At 38.6% G+C, this 17944-nt stretch overlaps 1 protein-coding gene across 2 annotated transcripts in view; it reads right to left on the reverse strand.

Annotated features, from left to right (window-relative positions):
• Positions 1 to 17944, reverse strand: part of FAF1 (Fas associated factor 1) — a gene marked incomplete at both ends in the record, with an annotated part of 358834 nt that overhangs the window by 249093 nt on the left and 91797 nt on the right. The window lies entirely within an intron of this gene.

The following is a 17944-nucleotide window of genomic DNA, read 5'->3' on the forward strand; positions in this document are numbered from 1 at the left end:
CTTTTGCCTATCTGCTTATGCTGGGTTGCTGCTCATCTGTAATTTTAGAATAACACATAATTCTACTATATTTCTAGCTAAGTACGTGAATATAAAAAATCTGATTATGTTAGCCGGGCGTGGTGGCACATGCTTGTAATCCCCGTGCTTGGGAGGCGGAGACAGGGGGATCGCGCAGGTTCAAGGCCAGCCTTACTGGCTTAAGAGACCCTGTTTCCAAGTAAAATATAAAATAGGTCTAGGAAATATAGCCCAGAGTTAATAGGGTTTCATCCCAGTACCACCAAAAAAAAAAAAAATCTGATTATGTTAGATATTAACAGAGGAAAAATAATTCCATGCTGATAAAGGAAAAGAGGAGGAAAACAAGCTTATGCTACACAAGCTCTGTGGCAACACAGCTGCCGAGGCAAGCAATGCTACAAACTCAATCATTCATGGCCAGAGTGACATTACTTTCCAAAAGAAAATTCCTATTTGGGCATTTTGGATAGTAATCATCCATCATAAAAGCAATTCTGGCTCAACATTTTATTTGTGAAAGTACAATCTTTAATCAGCCTTGACACTAGAAAATGTCACTGCTGGCTGCCAGGGCATCATTCTGTTTATGAAAATAGGGAGGGGAAAAAATTTTTTTTGGTTCAATACTGAGTACTGAACCCAGGAACATTCTACCTTTGAACCATACCCCCAGCATCCCCCCCTTTTTTTAAACAGGGTCTCAGTAAGTTCCTGAGGATCTCATCTCACTAAGTTGCTGAAAAGCCTTACTTTTTATACCAAATATATATAGGTAGAGATGTAGTTGTCTAGAACTTGGGGTATACATTTGCAAGTCTTCCAGTGCTTTCCTCCCACCCACTCCCACCTCCTTCTTATACTTTTTGATTTCTTGCTTGTTTGACTGCTTTGGATACTAGGGATGGAACTGAGGCACATTCTACCTTCAAACTACATCCCAATCATTTTTATTGGTTTGTTTGTTTGCGAAACGTGCTCTTTCTAGGTAGCTAAGAGTTCTGCTATGTTCCTGGGGCTGTCCTCAAACCTGCCATCCTCCAGTCTCAGCCTCTCAAGTATGGGGATTATAGCTGTGTACAAACACACTGAGTTCCTTCAAGTCCCAGTTACTCTTTGAAGAAAGCTTGGATAAAATGTAAAACCAAAAACAAAACAGATGACCTTTTGTTCTATGGGGAAAAAATAAGAGAGCTGGGCATGGTGGCGCACACTTGTTAATCCCAGCACTTGGGAGGCTGAAACAGGAGGAACACACAGGTTCGAAGCCAGCCTCAGCTACTTAGTGAGGCTCTCAGCAACTTAGTGAGAACTGTTTCCAAATACAATATAAAACAGGTCTGGGGGGGTGTGGCTCGGAGGTAGAAAGCCCCTGGGTTCCACCCCCAGTACCACAATAAATAAATAAATAAATAAATAAATAAATAAATAAATAAATGGAATAATGGAAAACAAAACTAGTCATCCACCTTCCTTTCTCCTCCTCTTCACCCACCCTTCCAAGTCTTTAGCAATTCTACTAGATTCTCACTGTTCTACTTTTTTCCTATGAAATCAACTTTGTTAGCTTCTACCTCTGTGAACATGCTGTATTTATCTTTCTGTTCCTGTTTTATTTCACTTAACATAATGTCTTCCATTTTTATCCATTTGAACACAAACAATAGGATTTTGATCCTTTTTAGGGCTGGATGATATTCCATCATGTGTCTATATCACATTTTCTTTATCCATTCACCTGCCAATGGACGCTCTGCTGATTCAATATCTTGGCTATTATAAACAGTGGTGCAATATACATGAGAGTATAGGGATCTTTGATTTTATTTATTTATTTATTTATTTATTTATTTATTTATTTATTTATGGTGGTACTGGGGTTCCTAGAAGCCCTTCTACCACTGGGCTACACTCCCAGACCTATTTTTTATTTTTGGAAACAGGGTCTCTTAAGCCAACAAGGCTGGCTTCCAACCTGCGTGATCCTCCTGTCTCCGCTTCCCAAGCATGGGGATTACAAGCGTGCACTACCACGCCCAGCGATCTTTGATATTCTGATTTCATTTCCTATGGATAAATGCTCTGAAGTAGAATAGTTGCATAATATGGAACTTCTTGTTTTAGTTTTGGAAGAAACTTCGTACTGTTTTCTATAGTGGTAATACTAATTTACTCCCGCACCAACATTGTCTAAAAGTTCCCCTTTCCTCATCAGCATTGCCAGCACTTTTTGCTTTTTTTATTATAATTATCCTGACTAGGGTAAAATGTTATCTCACCTTGGTTTTAATTTGTATTTCCTTAAAGATTAGTGATGGTGAACACTTTTCCATATATTTGCTGGCCATCTGTCCAGCTTCTTTTGAGAAATGTATATTTGCCTTTCTTCTTTTTTAACTGGGGAACTCTGTTACTGAGGCTGGCCTTGAACTATCAGGCTCCAGTGATCCTTTTGCCTTAGTCTTCTAGTTGCTCAGGCTATAGGTGTATACCACTGCACCTATTTAATCGTGTGTGTGTGTGGTGGTGGTGGTGGTGGTGGTGGTGGTGGTGGTGGTGGTACTGGTGGTGGTACTGATGGTTGAACCTAGGAATATTTTACCTCTGAGCTACACCTCCAGCCCTATTATTTTATCCTATAATTTTTTGAAACACGGAGGGTTTCCCTAAGTTGCAGAGAACCCCACTAAGTAGCTGAGGCTGGCCACAAACCTGTGATCCTCCTGTATCAGCCTCCCACGTATTGCAATTACAGGTGTGCACTGCCACACCCACATCTAGATCCTTTCTTTTGTGTGTGTGTGGTACTGGGGTTCCTGGAAGCCCTTCTACCTCGAGGCTACACTCCCAGACCTATTTTATACATTTTTATTTGGAAACAGGGTCTCTTAAGCCAGCGCGGCTGGCTTCGAACCTGCGCAATCCTCCCGTCTCTGCCTCCCAAGCACGGGGATTACAAGCGTGCGCCACCACTCCTGGCGATACCTCTAGATCATTTTAAAGCCAGATTGTTATCCTGTATCACAAAAAGGCTGTTCATATCCCTTTGAAATAAAGCCTTCCATCTACCCAACCACTGATCCTTTCTTATCCTAAAGACTGTTTGTCTGTTTTCTTTTGTGTCCAATATGTTGTTCATCCATTTGCTATGTATGCAAAAATATAGTTCCTTTTCATTACTGAGAAATACTCTACTTCATAGAATAGCAGACAGCTTTTGAAATGGCTTGTATTATCCTCACCTCCTGGTATCAATGCCCTCTGTAATCTCATCCCTTGAGGATAGGTTGTACCTAGGTATCTGTTTCTAAAGAATAAAGTAGAGGCAAACAGATGTCTATGTCTGTCTGTCTGTCTGTCTGTGTCTGTCTGTCTGTCTGTGTCTGTCTGTGTCTGTCTGTCTGTCTGTCTGTCTGTCTGTCTGTCTCTCTCTCTCTCTCTCTCTCTCTCTCTCTCTCTCTCTCTCTCTCGGTGGTACTGGGGTTCCTGGAAAACCTTCTACCTCCAGGCTACACTCCCAGACACCTATTTTTTATATTTTTACTTGGAAACAGGGTCTCTTAAGCCAACAAGGCTGGCTTCGAACCTGCGTGATCCTCCTGTCTCCGCCTCCCAAGCGCAGGGATTACAAGCGTGTGCCACCACGCCCGGCAACAGATGTCTTTTTCTGAGTTAGGTTACAAAAATCTGAGGTTTCCATCTTGCTCTGAGGCCCCCCAGTTCATTTGACAGCCCACAAGGAAAGTTATTTTAGAAATACAACTTTCTGTGAAGGGCCACATACTTTCTCTCATATGCAGAAGCTAGGGAGTAATTGGAATACAAGAGGAACTCTGGATAAGGGAGGAGAGACCCCAGTAGAGTAAGGGAGGTGGTCTTAGGGGAAGGGGTAGAGGGAATTAATGAAGAAAACATTTCCAATGATGTTATATCCATATGTGAGAATATCAATGCCAATATCAATGTCATGTATGGGGAAGAGAAGGGAGTAGGGAGAGGGCCAGGAGAAAGCTCTCCAAGTGCTGTGTACATGTATGTCACTCAACTACATTATGACATCAGACTATAATGCACCAATAAAATTATATTTTTAAAAAAACAAGAGATAATGGAATGTACGTGGTTAAAAACAGAAATGCAACTTTCCTTAGTTAAGCCTTGAGATTATGTACTGATTTCAGCCCATAAGATACCATTTATGTCCTGTTTTCCTCACCTACATAAAGTACAATAACACTTGTTTTTTAAAGCCACTAAATTTTGTCAAGTACAGGAGCATATACCTATAATCCGAGATACTTGGAAAGCTAAGGCAGGAGGATTGCAAACTTTTGGGTAACTTAGCAAGACCCTTCAAAATAAAAACAGCTATTGGTAGAACACTTGTCTAGCATGTGCAAGGTTCAGAGTTCAATCCCCAGTACCACAAAAAATAAAGATACTAAATTTTGAAAATTTATTACAAAACAACATATGGATGTAGTACAATCTGTTTATCCATCCACCAGATGATGGCATCTGGGATGTTTCTGTTTTTCCCTCTTATTAATGAAGCTGCAATGAACATTACTGTGTGCTGTGTAATCCCTCTTGTCAACATATATTGAGTTCTTTTAATATCTAAGAACAGAACTGCTAGATTGTACATGCACATCTAACTTTATAAAAAGCTGCAAAACTTTTCCCAAGCAATTGTAGAATCTTGTGTTCAACCAATGTTCTAGTTGCTTCCTATCTCTAATAACAATTAAAAATTTCAGTCTAACTTTAACCATTCCAACAGGTATACAGTGGTTTCTCATTGTGATTTAATTTGTATTTCCTGGTGATGCCCCTGAGCACTTTTTCATGTGCTTATCTGCATGTCTTCTCTGAACTGCTGAAAGATGTTGTCAGTGGACCTAGCACTGGTCTTGCTCTCAGGACAAAAGCATTTGCTCTTTCATTGTAAAGCATTATACTACTTAGATGTACTTGAACAATGTTTTTTATCAGTTGACAAAGTTCCTTTCTTTTCCTATTTTGTTGCTAGTTTAGGTTAATTTTTCAACATGCCATGGGTATTGAATATTGTCAAATGCTTTTACCTTCATCTATTCAAATGGTTTTCACATTATTAATATGGAGAACAGCACTTTTTTTTTTTTTTTTTTACGGGTCTGGGGATGAAACCAGAGGCATTTGACCTCCAAGCTATATCCCCTGCCCAATTTTTTATTCTTTATTTTGAAACAGGGTATCACTGAGTTGCAGAGGGCCTCACTTAGTAGCTGAGGCTGTCTGCGAACCGCGATCCTCTGGTCTCAGCCTCCCAAATGCTGGGATTACAAGCGTGTGCCAGCACGCCCAGCAGAACAGCACTTTTAAGCACTACATAACTGTGAAAAAGCATACTTGGCCAAGAAGTATATACTTTATTACATTTTACTGAATTTGCAAATCTATTGTAAAGGATTTCTGCCTCTCTGTAGTTATAAGAAATAGCTACATTTAAGTATGTGTAAAAGTTTAAGTGTAGCATGGTCAACCAGGACACTCATTTTTGGGAGGGGGGAAAGGAGAAGTGGGGAGAGGCACCAAGCACTGTCTAATTGTATGTCATTTTCAATATGATCCATATAAAAATAAAAAAGAATAAAGAAACATTTTTCCAGTAACATTTTTGTCCAGTTTTGAATTATGAAATGAACAATGAAATATCTTTCTGTATTTTGTGAAGGATTAAGTAATATTATTTAAATATTAGGCCAGATTCACCAAGGAAGCCATCTGAATTGGGGCTTCCTTGGTACAAAAGTTTTGATTCTTAATTTATATATTTGATGTAGAGCTGTTCAGCTATTTGACTTTCTTCTGTAAATGAGGTAACATGTGCCCTTAAAATAGTATTTCTAACCTTTTAAAGTTACATGTAACTTCAAATTTTACTATCCTAAGTTTTCCTTAATATTGCTTTAGGGTAGCCTGAATGTAGCTCAGTAGTAGAGCACTTGCTTAGCATGATCAAGGCTCTGGGATTCGATTTGGCACATTCTTATACTTCCAGTACTTGGGACGCTGAGACAGGAGCATACGGGTTCACAGCCAGCCTCAGCTACTTAGTGAGGCCCTCTGCAACTTAGTGAGACCCTGTTTCAAAATAAAGAATAAAAGAAATAGGGCTGGAGGTGTATCATAGAGGTAGAATGCCCCTGGGTTCAATCCCCAGTACCACACACACACACACACACACACACACACACACACACACAGGAAAATAAAATATTGCCTTATGGTACATATGATGTCTGTAGGTATCTCTTTCATTCCAAAAAATGAATAACTTGTCTTTTCTCTTTTATTCTTATTCCTATCAGCAAGAGAAGTATTAATCTGACAAAAAAAAGAGCTTTAAGGGTTTTTTTTTTTTTTTTTTTTTTTTTTTTGGTTGTTGTTGTGGTACTGGGAATTGAATCCAGGAACATTCTGTCTCTGAGCTATACCTCCAGCCCTATTTTTTATTTATTTTATTTGCAGTACTGGAGATATAATCCAGGGGCATTATACCTCTGAGCTACATCTCCTTCCCCATTTTTTAATCTTTTTATTTTTTGAAACAGGGTCTCACTGAGTTGCGAAGAGCCTTGCTAAACAGATGAGGCTATTCACGAACTGCAATCCTCCAGTGTCAGCCTCTTGAATGCTGGGATTACAAGTGTGCGCCACCACATCCAGCCTTATTTTTTATTTTGAAACAGGATCTCACTAAGTTGCAAAGGGCCTCACTAAATTGATGAGACTGGCCACAAACTGGAGTTCCTCCTGTCTCAGCCTCCCAAGTACTGAGATTACATGTGGATGTCACCATACCCAACATTTTCTCTACTATTTAACCATTTTCTACTTAATTGACTTCTGCTCTTACATAAGTTTTCCTTCTATACTTACTTTGGGTTTGACTGGCTCTTCTTTTTAAATTTCTTCGTTTTGTTTTGGTTTGATTTTTGGTTTTGGTTTTTGTAGTATTAGAGATTGAACCCAATGGCACTCTACCTCAGAACTATATCTCCAGCCTCCTTTATTTATTTATTTATTTATTTATTTATTTAGCCTTTGACACAGGGTCTCACTAAGTTGCAGAAGACCTCGCTAAGTAGCTGTGCCTGGCCATGAATCTGTGATTCTCTAGTCTCAGTTTACCAAGTACTGGGATTACAAGTATGCACCATCATGCCCTGCTTCTTTTTAAATTTCTTAACAGCTTTATTAAGGTAAGGGAGACATAAAATAAAACCCACAAGCCGGGTATGGTGGCGCACGCTTGTAATCCCAGCATTCATAAGGTTGAAACTGGAGGATCACAGTTCATGGACAGCCTCAACTACTTAAAGAGATCCTTGCAACTCAGTGAGACCCATTTCAAAAATAAAAAGACTAAGCCGGGTGTGGTGGCACACACTGTTAATCCCAGCATTCAGGAGGCTGAGACCTGAGGATCATGGTTCGCGGACAGCCTCAGCTACTTAGTGAGGCCCTCCGCAATTCAGCAAGACCCTGTTTCAAAATAAAGAATAAAAAATTGGGCAGGGGGAGTGGCTCAGAGGTCAAATGCCTCTGGGTTCCAGCCCCAGGCCCGCAAATAAATAAATAAATAAATAAATAAATAAATAAATAAATAAATAAATAAACTAACTAACTAACTAACTAAAAAATAGGGCCGGGGGTGTAGCTCAGAGGTACAATGCCCCTGGGTTCCATCCCCAGTACCACAAATATATAAATAAATAAAAAGTAAAATTCATATATTTAAAATGAACAGTTTGATCAGTTTTGACAAATGGGTCCAACATGAAAACCCTCATCATACTCAAGGCTATAAATATATCCATCACCCCAAAAGGTTCAATTGTGATCCTTAGCAATTCTCCCACACTCCCCCATTTCCTCCCTAGGAACTGACTCAATTTCTAGACTAAGGATTACTCTGAATTTTCTAGAATTTTATACAAATGGAATACAAAATGTACTAATTTTATCTGGCTTCTTTCACTCAAAATAAATTGTCTGAGATTCTTCTATATTGTTGAATGTAACAATAGTTCATATTTCATCACTAAGTAATATTTTGTTGTACAATTTTGGATTTATTTCAGCTTTTGGGCCACTACAAATAAAGCTACTATGGACAATAATGCATATGTCTTTGATGAATATATACTTTCATTATTTTGGGGTAAGTACATAGAGATAAGTGGCTAGTGCATGTTCAATGTTGTAAAAACTGTCTGCCTTCCAGAGTGGCTCTATGTGATTATTTGAGTGCACTAATCTTCTTCAATGTCTGATCTGCTGTTGATGGCATTTGGTGTGCTTGTCATTTTAGACATTACACAGTCTGCTTCTTGGGATATTCAATGTGGGTCATTTTTCCATTTCCAAGAACTTATTTTAAATTTTCCCTCTTTCTTTTTGAACATAGGCAATACAATTATAATAACTCTAATATCATTATTTGCCAACTCTAACATTTGGGCCCATTCTGGGTTCGTTTAATTGATTTACTGCAGTATAAGCCAGGTCTTCCTGCATTTTTGAGTGCCTAATTTTTTACTGGCTCTCTACATTGAATTTTGTCTTTAGAGGAATGCTGAATTTTTGTATTCCTCTAAGTATTCTTGAGATTTGTTGTGGGATGCAGTTAAGTCATTTGGACACAATTCAATCCTTTTAGGTTTTGCTCTTTTTTTGGTGGTACTGGGGTTCCTGGAAGCCCTTCTACCTCCGGGCTACACTCCCAGACCTATTTTTACATTTTTATTTGGAAACAGGGTCTCCTAAGCCAGCTCGCGCGGCTGGCTTCGAACCTGCATGATCCTCCTGTCTCTGCCTCCCAAGCGCGGGGATTACAAGCGTGCGCCACCACGCCCGGCTTGAGTTTTGCTTTTAAGAGTTTTTGAGTCTGCACCATCTGAGCAGTATTTACAGTCTAGGGTTAATTATTCACGAGTACTGAAGCAAGATCCTTCTGAACAGTTTATTAAAGTCTTAAGAATTCCAGTCTAGTTGGTGGGAAACGACCCTATCTCCAGCCATGTTCCTCTAAGCCTTTTGGGTGCTATCTCAGTTCTATGGGCAGTAAGAATAAACTTGATTCCTGTTATTCCATTTCAGCTGGAAGTGAAAATGCAGACTTTTCTTACTTTTTAAAGTATCGATCATTGCTGTTATAACTTTATTCTCTTATAATTAAACATTTGAACTTAAAAAGTTCATGAAGCCTCCCTCTCAATACCAATATGCTGGCACCAAATGATGTTATGTCCAATTTTCTAATTTCCCTTGTGATTTCTTCTTTGATCTATGGTTTCTTTGACCTATGGTTTATTTAGAAGTATGTTAATTTTCAAATACTTTGGGATTTTCCCTTTGTGGCATATGTCTCCCCCACCCACCCACCTCTAGCTTCTTTTACTTTCTTCTTCTATTGGTTTTCAGCAATTTGATTATGATGTATGTTGAAGTGGTTTCCTTAAGTTACACCTGCTTGGTGTTAATAACATTCTTAGATCTATAAATTTTTCATCAATTTTTGCTAAGACTAGGTTATTCTTTCTTTAAAATTTCCCCCTTTCCTCTTTTTTGGGGGGGAGACTCTGATTATACATATATACTTCTTTTTGTGGGGGGGGGAGTGCTAGAATTCTACCTTTGATCTACACCTCCAGCCCATTTTATTTATTTTTATTTGGAAACAGTCTTACCAAGTGCTGAGAGCCTCAGAAAGTTTCTCAGAGTGGCTTTGAACTTGTGATCCTCCTGTCTCAGCCCCCTAAATACTGGGATTAAAGACATGTGCCACCACACCTGGCTTCTGGTATACCATTTTATATTTTCTTATAGGTTACTCAGGTTCCATCCTTCCCTCTCCAGGCCCTCACTCCAGGGTGTGTGCACTTCAGTTCACATTGTTTCAAATTCACTAATCTTCTTCAAATAATCTGTTTAATCTGAGTAAAAATTTGTTTTGTTCTTTTTTTGTTGTTGTTGTTGTTGTTGTGTTTTTTTTGGTGGTACTGGGATTCCTGGAAGCCCATCTACCTCTGGGCTACACTCCCAGACCTATTTTCTGTATTTTTGAAACAGGGTCTCTTAAGCCAGCGCGGCTGGCCTCGATCCTCCTGCCTCTGCCTCCCAAGCGCAGGGATTACAAGCGTGCGCCACCACGCCTGGCCTATGAGTAAATTTTTAATTATGGATTTTCTATGTTCAGCTCCATAATTTTCATCTTTTTTCAATATTTTATATTACTTTCCTCATTGTATTAATAATTTCATTTACATTACCAAGCATATTTATAAGACCTGTTTTTAAATCTTCACCTGTTAATTCCATTATCTCTGCTATTTATATATTTTTATTTTCTAATTTTTCTTAGGCTTACAAGTCACATGTGATACTTCTAGTGTCTACTAATTTCTATTGAATGCCAGATATTATAAGAACTCAATTAATAAGTGTTTGGACTTAGTAGTCTTCCTTTAAAGAGTGCACAAGTTTATTTGGGAGTTGGGCATGGTGGCACACACTTGTAATCCCAGTACTTGAGAGGCTGAGACAGGAAGATCTCAGGTTTGAGGACAGCCTCAGCAATTTTGTGAGGCTCTCAACCTAGTGAGATCCTGTTTCCAAATAAGAAATAAAACTGGTTGGGGTAGGGGGGTGGCTCAGAGGTAGAATGCCTCCATGTTCAATTCCCAATAACACCAACAATGTAAAAAAGTTTATTTGGGTTGGAACTTAAATTTCTTGCATATCAGATTGATCCTTGTGAGGTTTATTTATGATAACAGATTCCTGGGGTTCTTTGAAAGTGGTAGTGCAAAAGTAATGCTGTGCAGAACTGCAGGAGTCTTAACAAAAATAGAAACAGAGGCTAAGCTGAATGACTAGTCATTGTACTGTGTTTGTTACCACCAAGCACTTGCATTAAAAAACAAACTGTCACTTCATTTAAGTATGTGTTTCATGAAGTAACAAAATTATTGCTTATTAAATCTTGACATTTTTAGTATAATATGCAATGAAATGGTAAGTAACTAAAAGCACTCCTTCTATATATTAAAGTGTAATGATTGCCTGGAATAAAAGGACTTTTTGTTTCACAAAATGCCATTTTTACTTGAACAGATGATTAACAAACTATAGTATTCAGACTTGACATTGATAACTCAAAATTAAACAAAATAAACCAATCAGCTCAAGAAAAATGCATTGCACAAAGCCCTGGGTTTAATACCAGCCCCCCCCCCAAAAAAAAATCAAGAAAAATAACTGTTTTCAATGACAAAAAATTTAAATCTTCAAACTAAAATCCATATTTTGAATACTTTGTATCTGCCACTATGAAATCAATTACTTCCTATTGTTTAAGTATTTTGTAAGATTAGTAATGATATTAATAAATGTGTTTATTAATATATCATGTCATCCATCGAGATTTGATTGATAGGCATAATAAAGTGAAGCAATGTTTTCCACAGAATTAATTTGTCTTACAAAGCCATGCACTGAAAGTAAAAATATTTCAATACATTTTAATAGAACACTAATTTTTTTTTTGGGGGGGGGGTAGTACGGGAATGGAACCCTTCTGCCTCCAGGCTACACTCCCAGACCTATTTTATATTTTATTTGGAAACAGGGTCTCTTAAACCAGCAAGGCTGGCTTCAAACCTGCGTGATCCTCCTGTCTCCGCCTCCCAAGTGCAGGGATTACAAGCCTGCACCACCATGCCCGGCGTGAACACTAAAATTTTAATAAAGTGATTTCAGATTTTACATTGCAATTAAGAATATCCACAACTTAGCTGGGCATAGTGGTGCACGCTTGTAATCCCAGCATTCGGGAGGCTGAGGCCAGAGGATCACAGTTCGCGGACAGCCTCAGCTACTTAGCGAGGCCCTCTGCAACTCAGTGAGACCCGGTTTCAAAATAAAGAATAAAAATAGGGCAGGGGCTGTAGCTCGAAGGTCGAATGCCCCTGGGTTCCATCCCCAGACCTGCAAAAAAAAAAAAAAAAAAAAAAAAAAAAAAAAAAAAAAAAAGAAAAGAAAAGAAAAAGAATATCCACAACTAAGCGGGACATGGTGGTGCATGCTTGTAATCCCAATACTTGGGAGCCTAAGACAGAATCCAGGTTTGCAGTGGGTCTCAGCCTACTTAGTGAGACCCTCCACAACTCAGAATTAAAAATAGGTCTGGGGGTGTAGCTTGGAAGTAGAATGTCCCTGGGTTCCATCCCTAGTACCACAAAAAAAAAAAAAAAGAAGGAGGAGGAGGAGGAGGAGGAGGAGGTGGAGGAGGAGGAGGAGGAGGAGGAGGAGGAGGAGGAGGAGGAGGAGGAGAAGGAATATCCACAACTATCAGGCTATTCAAATTCATCTCCTTTCTCCAACTACATATGTACCTTGAGTAACATTTTCCTTACATACTTCAACATAAGTGACATATTGCAACAGAAGGAGGGGCAAAAGATATAAGAATCTAGATGTCTTTTATATAGACAGAAACTGACGTTTGCCAAAATGTAAAGCAGTGCCACTTTTCTTTCTACTTTTTTGGTTTAAGGCAATTATTTTTTTCATTTAAAATCTTGTTATGGGTTCATTATTGCTACTTACTAATTAAGCAATAAATATTTTTAAATTTCTCAATTTTAATTACTAATATGGAAAATATTCCTTCTCGGATTGCTACTAATTACCCCAGGTGTTCAGCAAAGTCTCTTTCCTCTGGACTATTAAAGGAGTTGAACAGTTTCCTAACTCCACCTATGACCTGGAGGAATTGTTCAATATACCAATTATGCAGAAATTACTATTCAGCCAAAGATTTGAAAGGTGCACCATTCCGGTTTAGGTTTTTCTCTAAGTGGTTCTCTTTGCTTTAGTACTCCTCCCGACACACCCCAGGGGTCTCAGCTTCACAGATCTCCTAGCACTTCTCTTTTGTTGGGCTCAGGTTCAGTTCCCTTTTCCTGGGCTGTTATAGAAATTTTGGTTTCTACACCACAGAAATCAGAGGTAACTTCAGGGCTCACCTCACACATCTCCTACATCTTAGAGATCACAGACAGGTGTGGCCAGTTGTCCAGTGCTGGCAAAGAGTTGTTTCATATATTCTGTCCAATTTTCTGGGTGCTTTCACAGATTGTATGTTAACATCAACCAGACTTAATCATTTCACTTAACAACTTATCCTATCAATATTTCAAATGTTATTAGAAATATAACTGTCTTTGCTTTTTATTTTTAAAATTTTTTCCTTGGTGCATATTAATTATACAGAAGAGGTTGCACTGTGATATATTCATAACATGCATATATACCATACCTTGATCACTTTCACTTCCCAGCTGCCTTCCTATCCTCCTCTTCTTTCTACCCCTGATTTTCTTCCTCTACTCTAATGATCTGTCTTCCTTTTAGTTTCATGAGATACCTTTTTCTTTTTTCTCTCTAGCTTCCACATACGAACATGACACTGGTCTTTCTGAGTCTGGCTTACTTTACATAACAATGCTCTCCAGTTCCATCCATTTTCCTCTAAGTAAATAATTTTGTCCTCCTTTATGGTTGAATAAAACTCCATTGTGTATATATTCCATTTTCCACATGTTTTTTATCTTTTTTTTTTTTTTTGTAGTGCTGGGATTGAACCCAGGAGCATTCTACCTCTGAGCTATACACCCAGTCCTATTTTTTATTCTTAATTTTAAAATAGGGTCTCACTAAATTGTGGAGAGCCTCACTAAATAGCTGAGGTTGACTGCAAACCCAGATCCTCCTATCTCAGCCTCCCAAATACTGGGATTACAAGCATGCACCACCATGCCCGACCAGTTTTTTTATCCATTCATCTGTTGATGGACATTTAGGCTGGTTCCATATTTTGGTTACTGTGAATTGTGCTGCTAGAACCGTGGGTGTAGATGTATCTCTAAAGTACCCCCGCCACAGGGCTAAGGTGAGGGGGGTAAGCTGGGGATTGAACTTAGGGGCATTCTACCTCCAAGCTATACTTCCAACCGGTTTGTTTGTTTGTTTGTTTGTTTGTTTGTTTGTTTATTGCGGTACTGGGGATGGAACCCACAGGCAGGGTACCTCCAAGCTACACAACCAGCCCTATATTTTAGTCTTTTTAAGTTTTTGAAATAGGGTCTCACTGAGTTGTAAAGGGCCTCACCAAGCAGCTGAGGCTGTCAGCAAACCATGATCCTTGGGTTTCCGCCTCCCAAATGCTGGGATTACAAGTGTGAGCCACCACGCCCAGCTTTATTTATTTATTTTGAAACAGTCTCCCTACCTTGCTAAAGCTGGCCTGGAACCTGCAATCCTGTCTCAGCCTCCCAAGTACTGGGATTATAAGTGTGCGCCACCATGTTCAGCTTGCTTTTATTTGTTTTGTTTTTTCTTTTTTGTTTTTTGTGGTACTAGGGGTGGAAACCAGGGGCTTTCTACCTCCGGGCTATACTCCCAAGACCTATTTTATATTTTTTATTTGGAAACAGAGTCTAAGTTGCTGAGAGCCTCAATAAGTAGCTGGGGCTGGCTTCGAACCTGTGCAATCCTCCTGTCTCAGCCTCCCAAGTGCGGGGATTACAAGCATGGGCCACCATGCCTGGTTTGCTTTTTGTTTTTTGTTTGTTTGTTTGTTTGTTTGTTTTGCGGGTTTGGGGATGTAACCCAGGGCATTTGACCTCCGAGCTACACCCCCTGACCTGTTTTTTATTCTTTATTTTGAACCAGGGTCTCACTGAGTTGCAGAGGGCCTCACTAAGCAGCTGTGGCTGAACCCAGATCCTCCAGTCTCAGCCTCCCAGATGCTGGGATCATAAGCATGTGCCACCACGCCCGGCTGCTTTTGTTTTTTAAGGACAATTTTTTTTCTTTTTCTTTTTTTTTTTTTTTTTCTCGTGGTACTGGGGTTGGAACCCAGAGGCTTTCTACCTCGGGGCTATACTCCCAAATCTATTTTATAGTTTATTTGGAAACATTGGAAACAAGGTCTCACTAAGTTGCTGAAAGCTTCACTAAGTAGCTGAGGCTGGCTTCCAATCTGTGCGATCCTCCTCTCAGCCTTCCAAGCGTGGGATTACAAGCATGCGCCACCACACCTTGCTAAGGACAATCTTTTACTAGAACTTTCTTGTGTTGAAGGAACAGAAACCTTAATTAATGAAATTAATTAATGGCTATTTCTGAGAAAAATTATATACTGTATCTGGGCTTTAAATTACACATTTTTTTAAAGCTACAGATATGCTTCAATACTGCCTATTATCACATTTTAATTAAAAATGTCAGCGCAAGATGGCGCCAAAAACTAAAAATCTAGCCCGTATCAAAGAATTCAGGTTTGTCACCCCAAAAGAAACATGTGCAAATAACATATCATGTGTAATTTTTTTCAAGTAAAATCCTCCAATGCAAATTTGTCCTTTTGTTAAATTAACATTTTAAGGTGTTAGAATTGTTTACTGCTTCCATTCAGTTCCTCCTTTTAAGCATTAGAAACTACTCTGCCCTACACTGCTTATTTAAACTCTGAAAGCATTCCTATGAAACTGTGTCAGGAGAAGCAGTTAAACATTCAGGGCTGGAAAGGACCCATTAGGGCAGGTGTTTAAACTGCTCTGGGACATCATTTACTCAAAAACAAAAGTGATTGAAGGGCAAAGACTACAGACAATGCTCTCCTGTTCTCTTCTCTGTATGTCTTAACTGATTAATAAAAGCAGCCCCTGCATAGCTTGTTGCTCATAAGTGAGTCTACAAGAAAAGTCATTAATATAACACCTATAATTACTTTTTAAAAATACGTGAAAACGAACAGTATAAAACAAAAGAATTCCAGCAAATCCTTCCCATTTTATATAAAATTATCTGGTGTGTCGTTAGGTCCTATAAGATCTGAAGTTTTTGTTTGCTTTTTGTGTTCTTTTTGGTGCTAGGGATTGAACCCAGGGCATTCTTACTTTGAAACAGGGTCTCGCTAAGTTACCATGTGCTAGCCTCGTATCTTCAATCCTCCTATCTCAACCTTCCAAGTGCTGGGATTACAGGTGTCAGGCACCCAGTTGATTTGGGTACTTTGAAGAAAACAAAAACTGAACATTATTTGCCAGGAATAGAAGGGTTTTTTAATCACATATATGAAGAGAAAAACCATGAAGGAAAAGTCCAATTGTGTAAAAATTAAGAACTTATTTATTTCAAAAAAGCAAAATAAAAATAAAAATGTTAAAAACAAATTAGAGGATTCATCTGCAAAACAGGAAACAGATGAAAAGATAATCTCCATAGTACCAAACTAGGGACTACACATGTAATATAGGTAATAGATTAGAGGACAATCTAATTAATGCACAAAAAGTTGCTAAAAATTAGCAAGAAAAATAAATTTACATATAATTAGTAAAGTATCACTGCATTAGTAGTGAAAGAAAATAACATTTATTTCCAATCAAACAAGCAAAGCTTTTCTTCTCTTTTTTACTGTGCACAATAAATATTCAGTGGAGCATGGTAGTGCATACTTATATTCCCAGCGCTTGGGAGGCTGAGACAGGAGGATCGCACAGGTTCGAAGCCAGCCTCAGCTACTTAGTGAGGCTCTCAGCAACCTAGTGAGACCCTGTTTCCAAATAAAATATAAAATAGGTCTGGAGGTGTAGCCCGGAGGTAGAAAGCCCCTGGGCTCCATCCCTAGAAACATACATACACACACACACATACATACATACACACACACACACACACACACGTGTATATTCAAAAATATACCATTTTAACTATTTTTAAATGTATAGTTCAGTGGCATTAAGAAAATTTACAATGTAAAACTATCACCACTATCCACTTCCAGAACTTTTTAATCATCCCAAACTGAAAAGTCAATTCCCATTAAATAACAGGTACTCCCAAATCCTGGTAACCACTGTTGCACTTTGGGAAACTTAACTATTATAGGTGACCCTTTTTTGGGGAGGTGGGGTACTAGGGATGGAACCTTTTATAAATAAAATTATATTTACCCTTTTGTGCTTAGATTATTTTACTTCATGTTTTCAAGGCTCATATGTATTAAAGAATTATAAGAGTTTCATTCCCTTTTAAGGCTGAATAATATTCCACTGTATGTTGCATATACATTTTATTTGTATAAATGTATACCATATTTTATTTATCCATTCATCCACTGATGGACATTTGGTTTGTTTCCACTTTTTGGTTATTTTGAATAATGCTGCTATGGACACAGATGTACAGATATGTCTTTGAGTCATTGCTTTCTATTTTTTTAGTATCTACCCAGAAGTGAACGTACTGAAGCACAGGGTAATTCTATGTTTAACTTTTTGAGGAATCATCATAATGTCTTCCATGGTGGCCTTAAAAAGAATAAAGTTAGGTATGGTGGCTCATGCCTATCATCCAAGCTATTTAGGAGAAAAAGGCAAGAGGATCAATCACAAGTTTAAAGCCAGCCTTGGCAACTTAGGGAGATCCTGTCTCAAAATAAAATAAACAGCTGGGGATGTACCTCGGTGGCAGAATGCTTGCCTACCATTTGCAAGGCCCTGGACTTATCCCCAGTACTACCAATAAATATATAAATAATTCTGTTATTTACAACAGCATGAATATATATATATATATATATTTTTTTTTTTTTTTTTGAGGGTCTGGGGCTGGAACCCAGAGGCATTTGACCTCAGAGCTACAACCCCTGCCCAATTTTTTTTCTTTTTTCTTTTTTCTTTTTTTTGCAGGTCTGGGGATGGAACCCAAGAGCATCTGACCTCCGAGCTACACCCTCTGCCCCATTTTTTATTCTTTATTTCGAAACAGAGTCTCACTGAGTTGCAGAGGGCCTCACTAA

Source organism: Muscardinus avellanarius (genome assembly GCF_963383645.1).
Source record: "Muscardinus avellanarius genome assembly, chromosome: 3".
Classification (NCBI taxonomy): Eukaryota; Metazoa; Chordata; class Mammalia; order Rodentia; family Gliridae; genus Muscardinus; species Muscardinus avellanarius.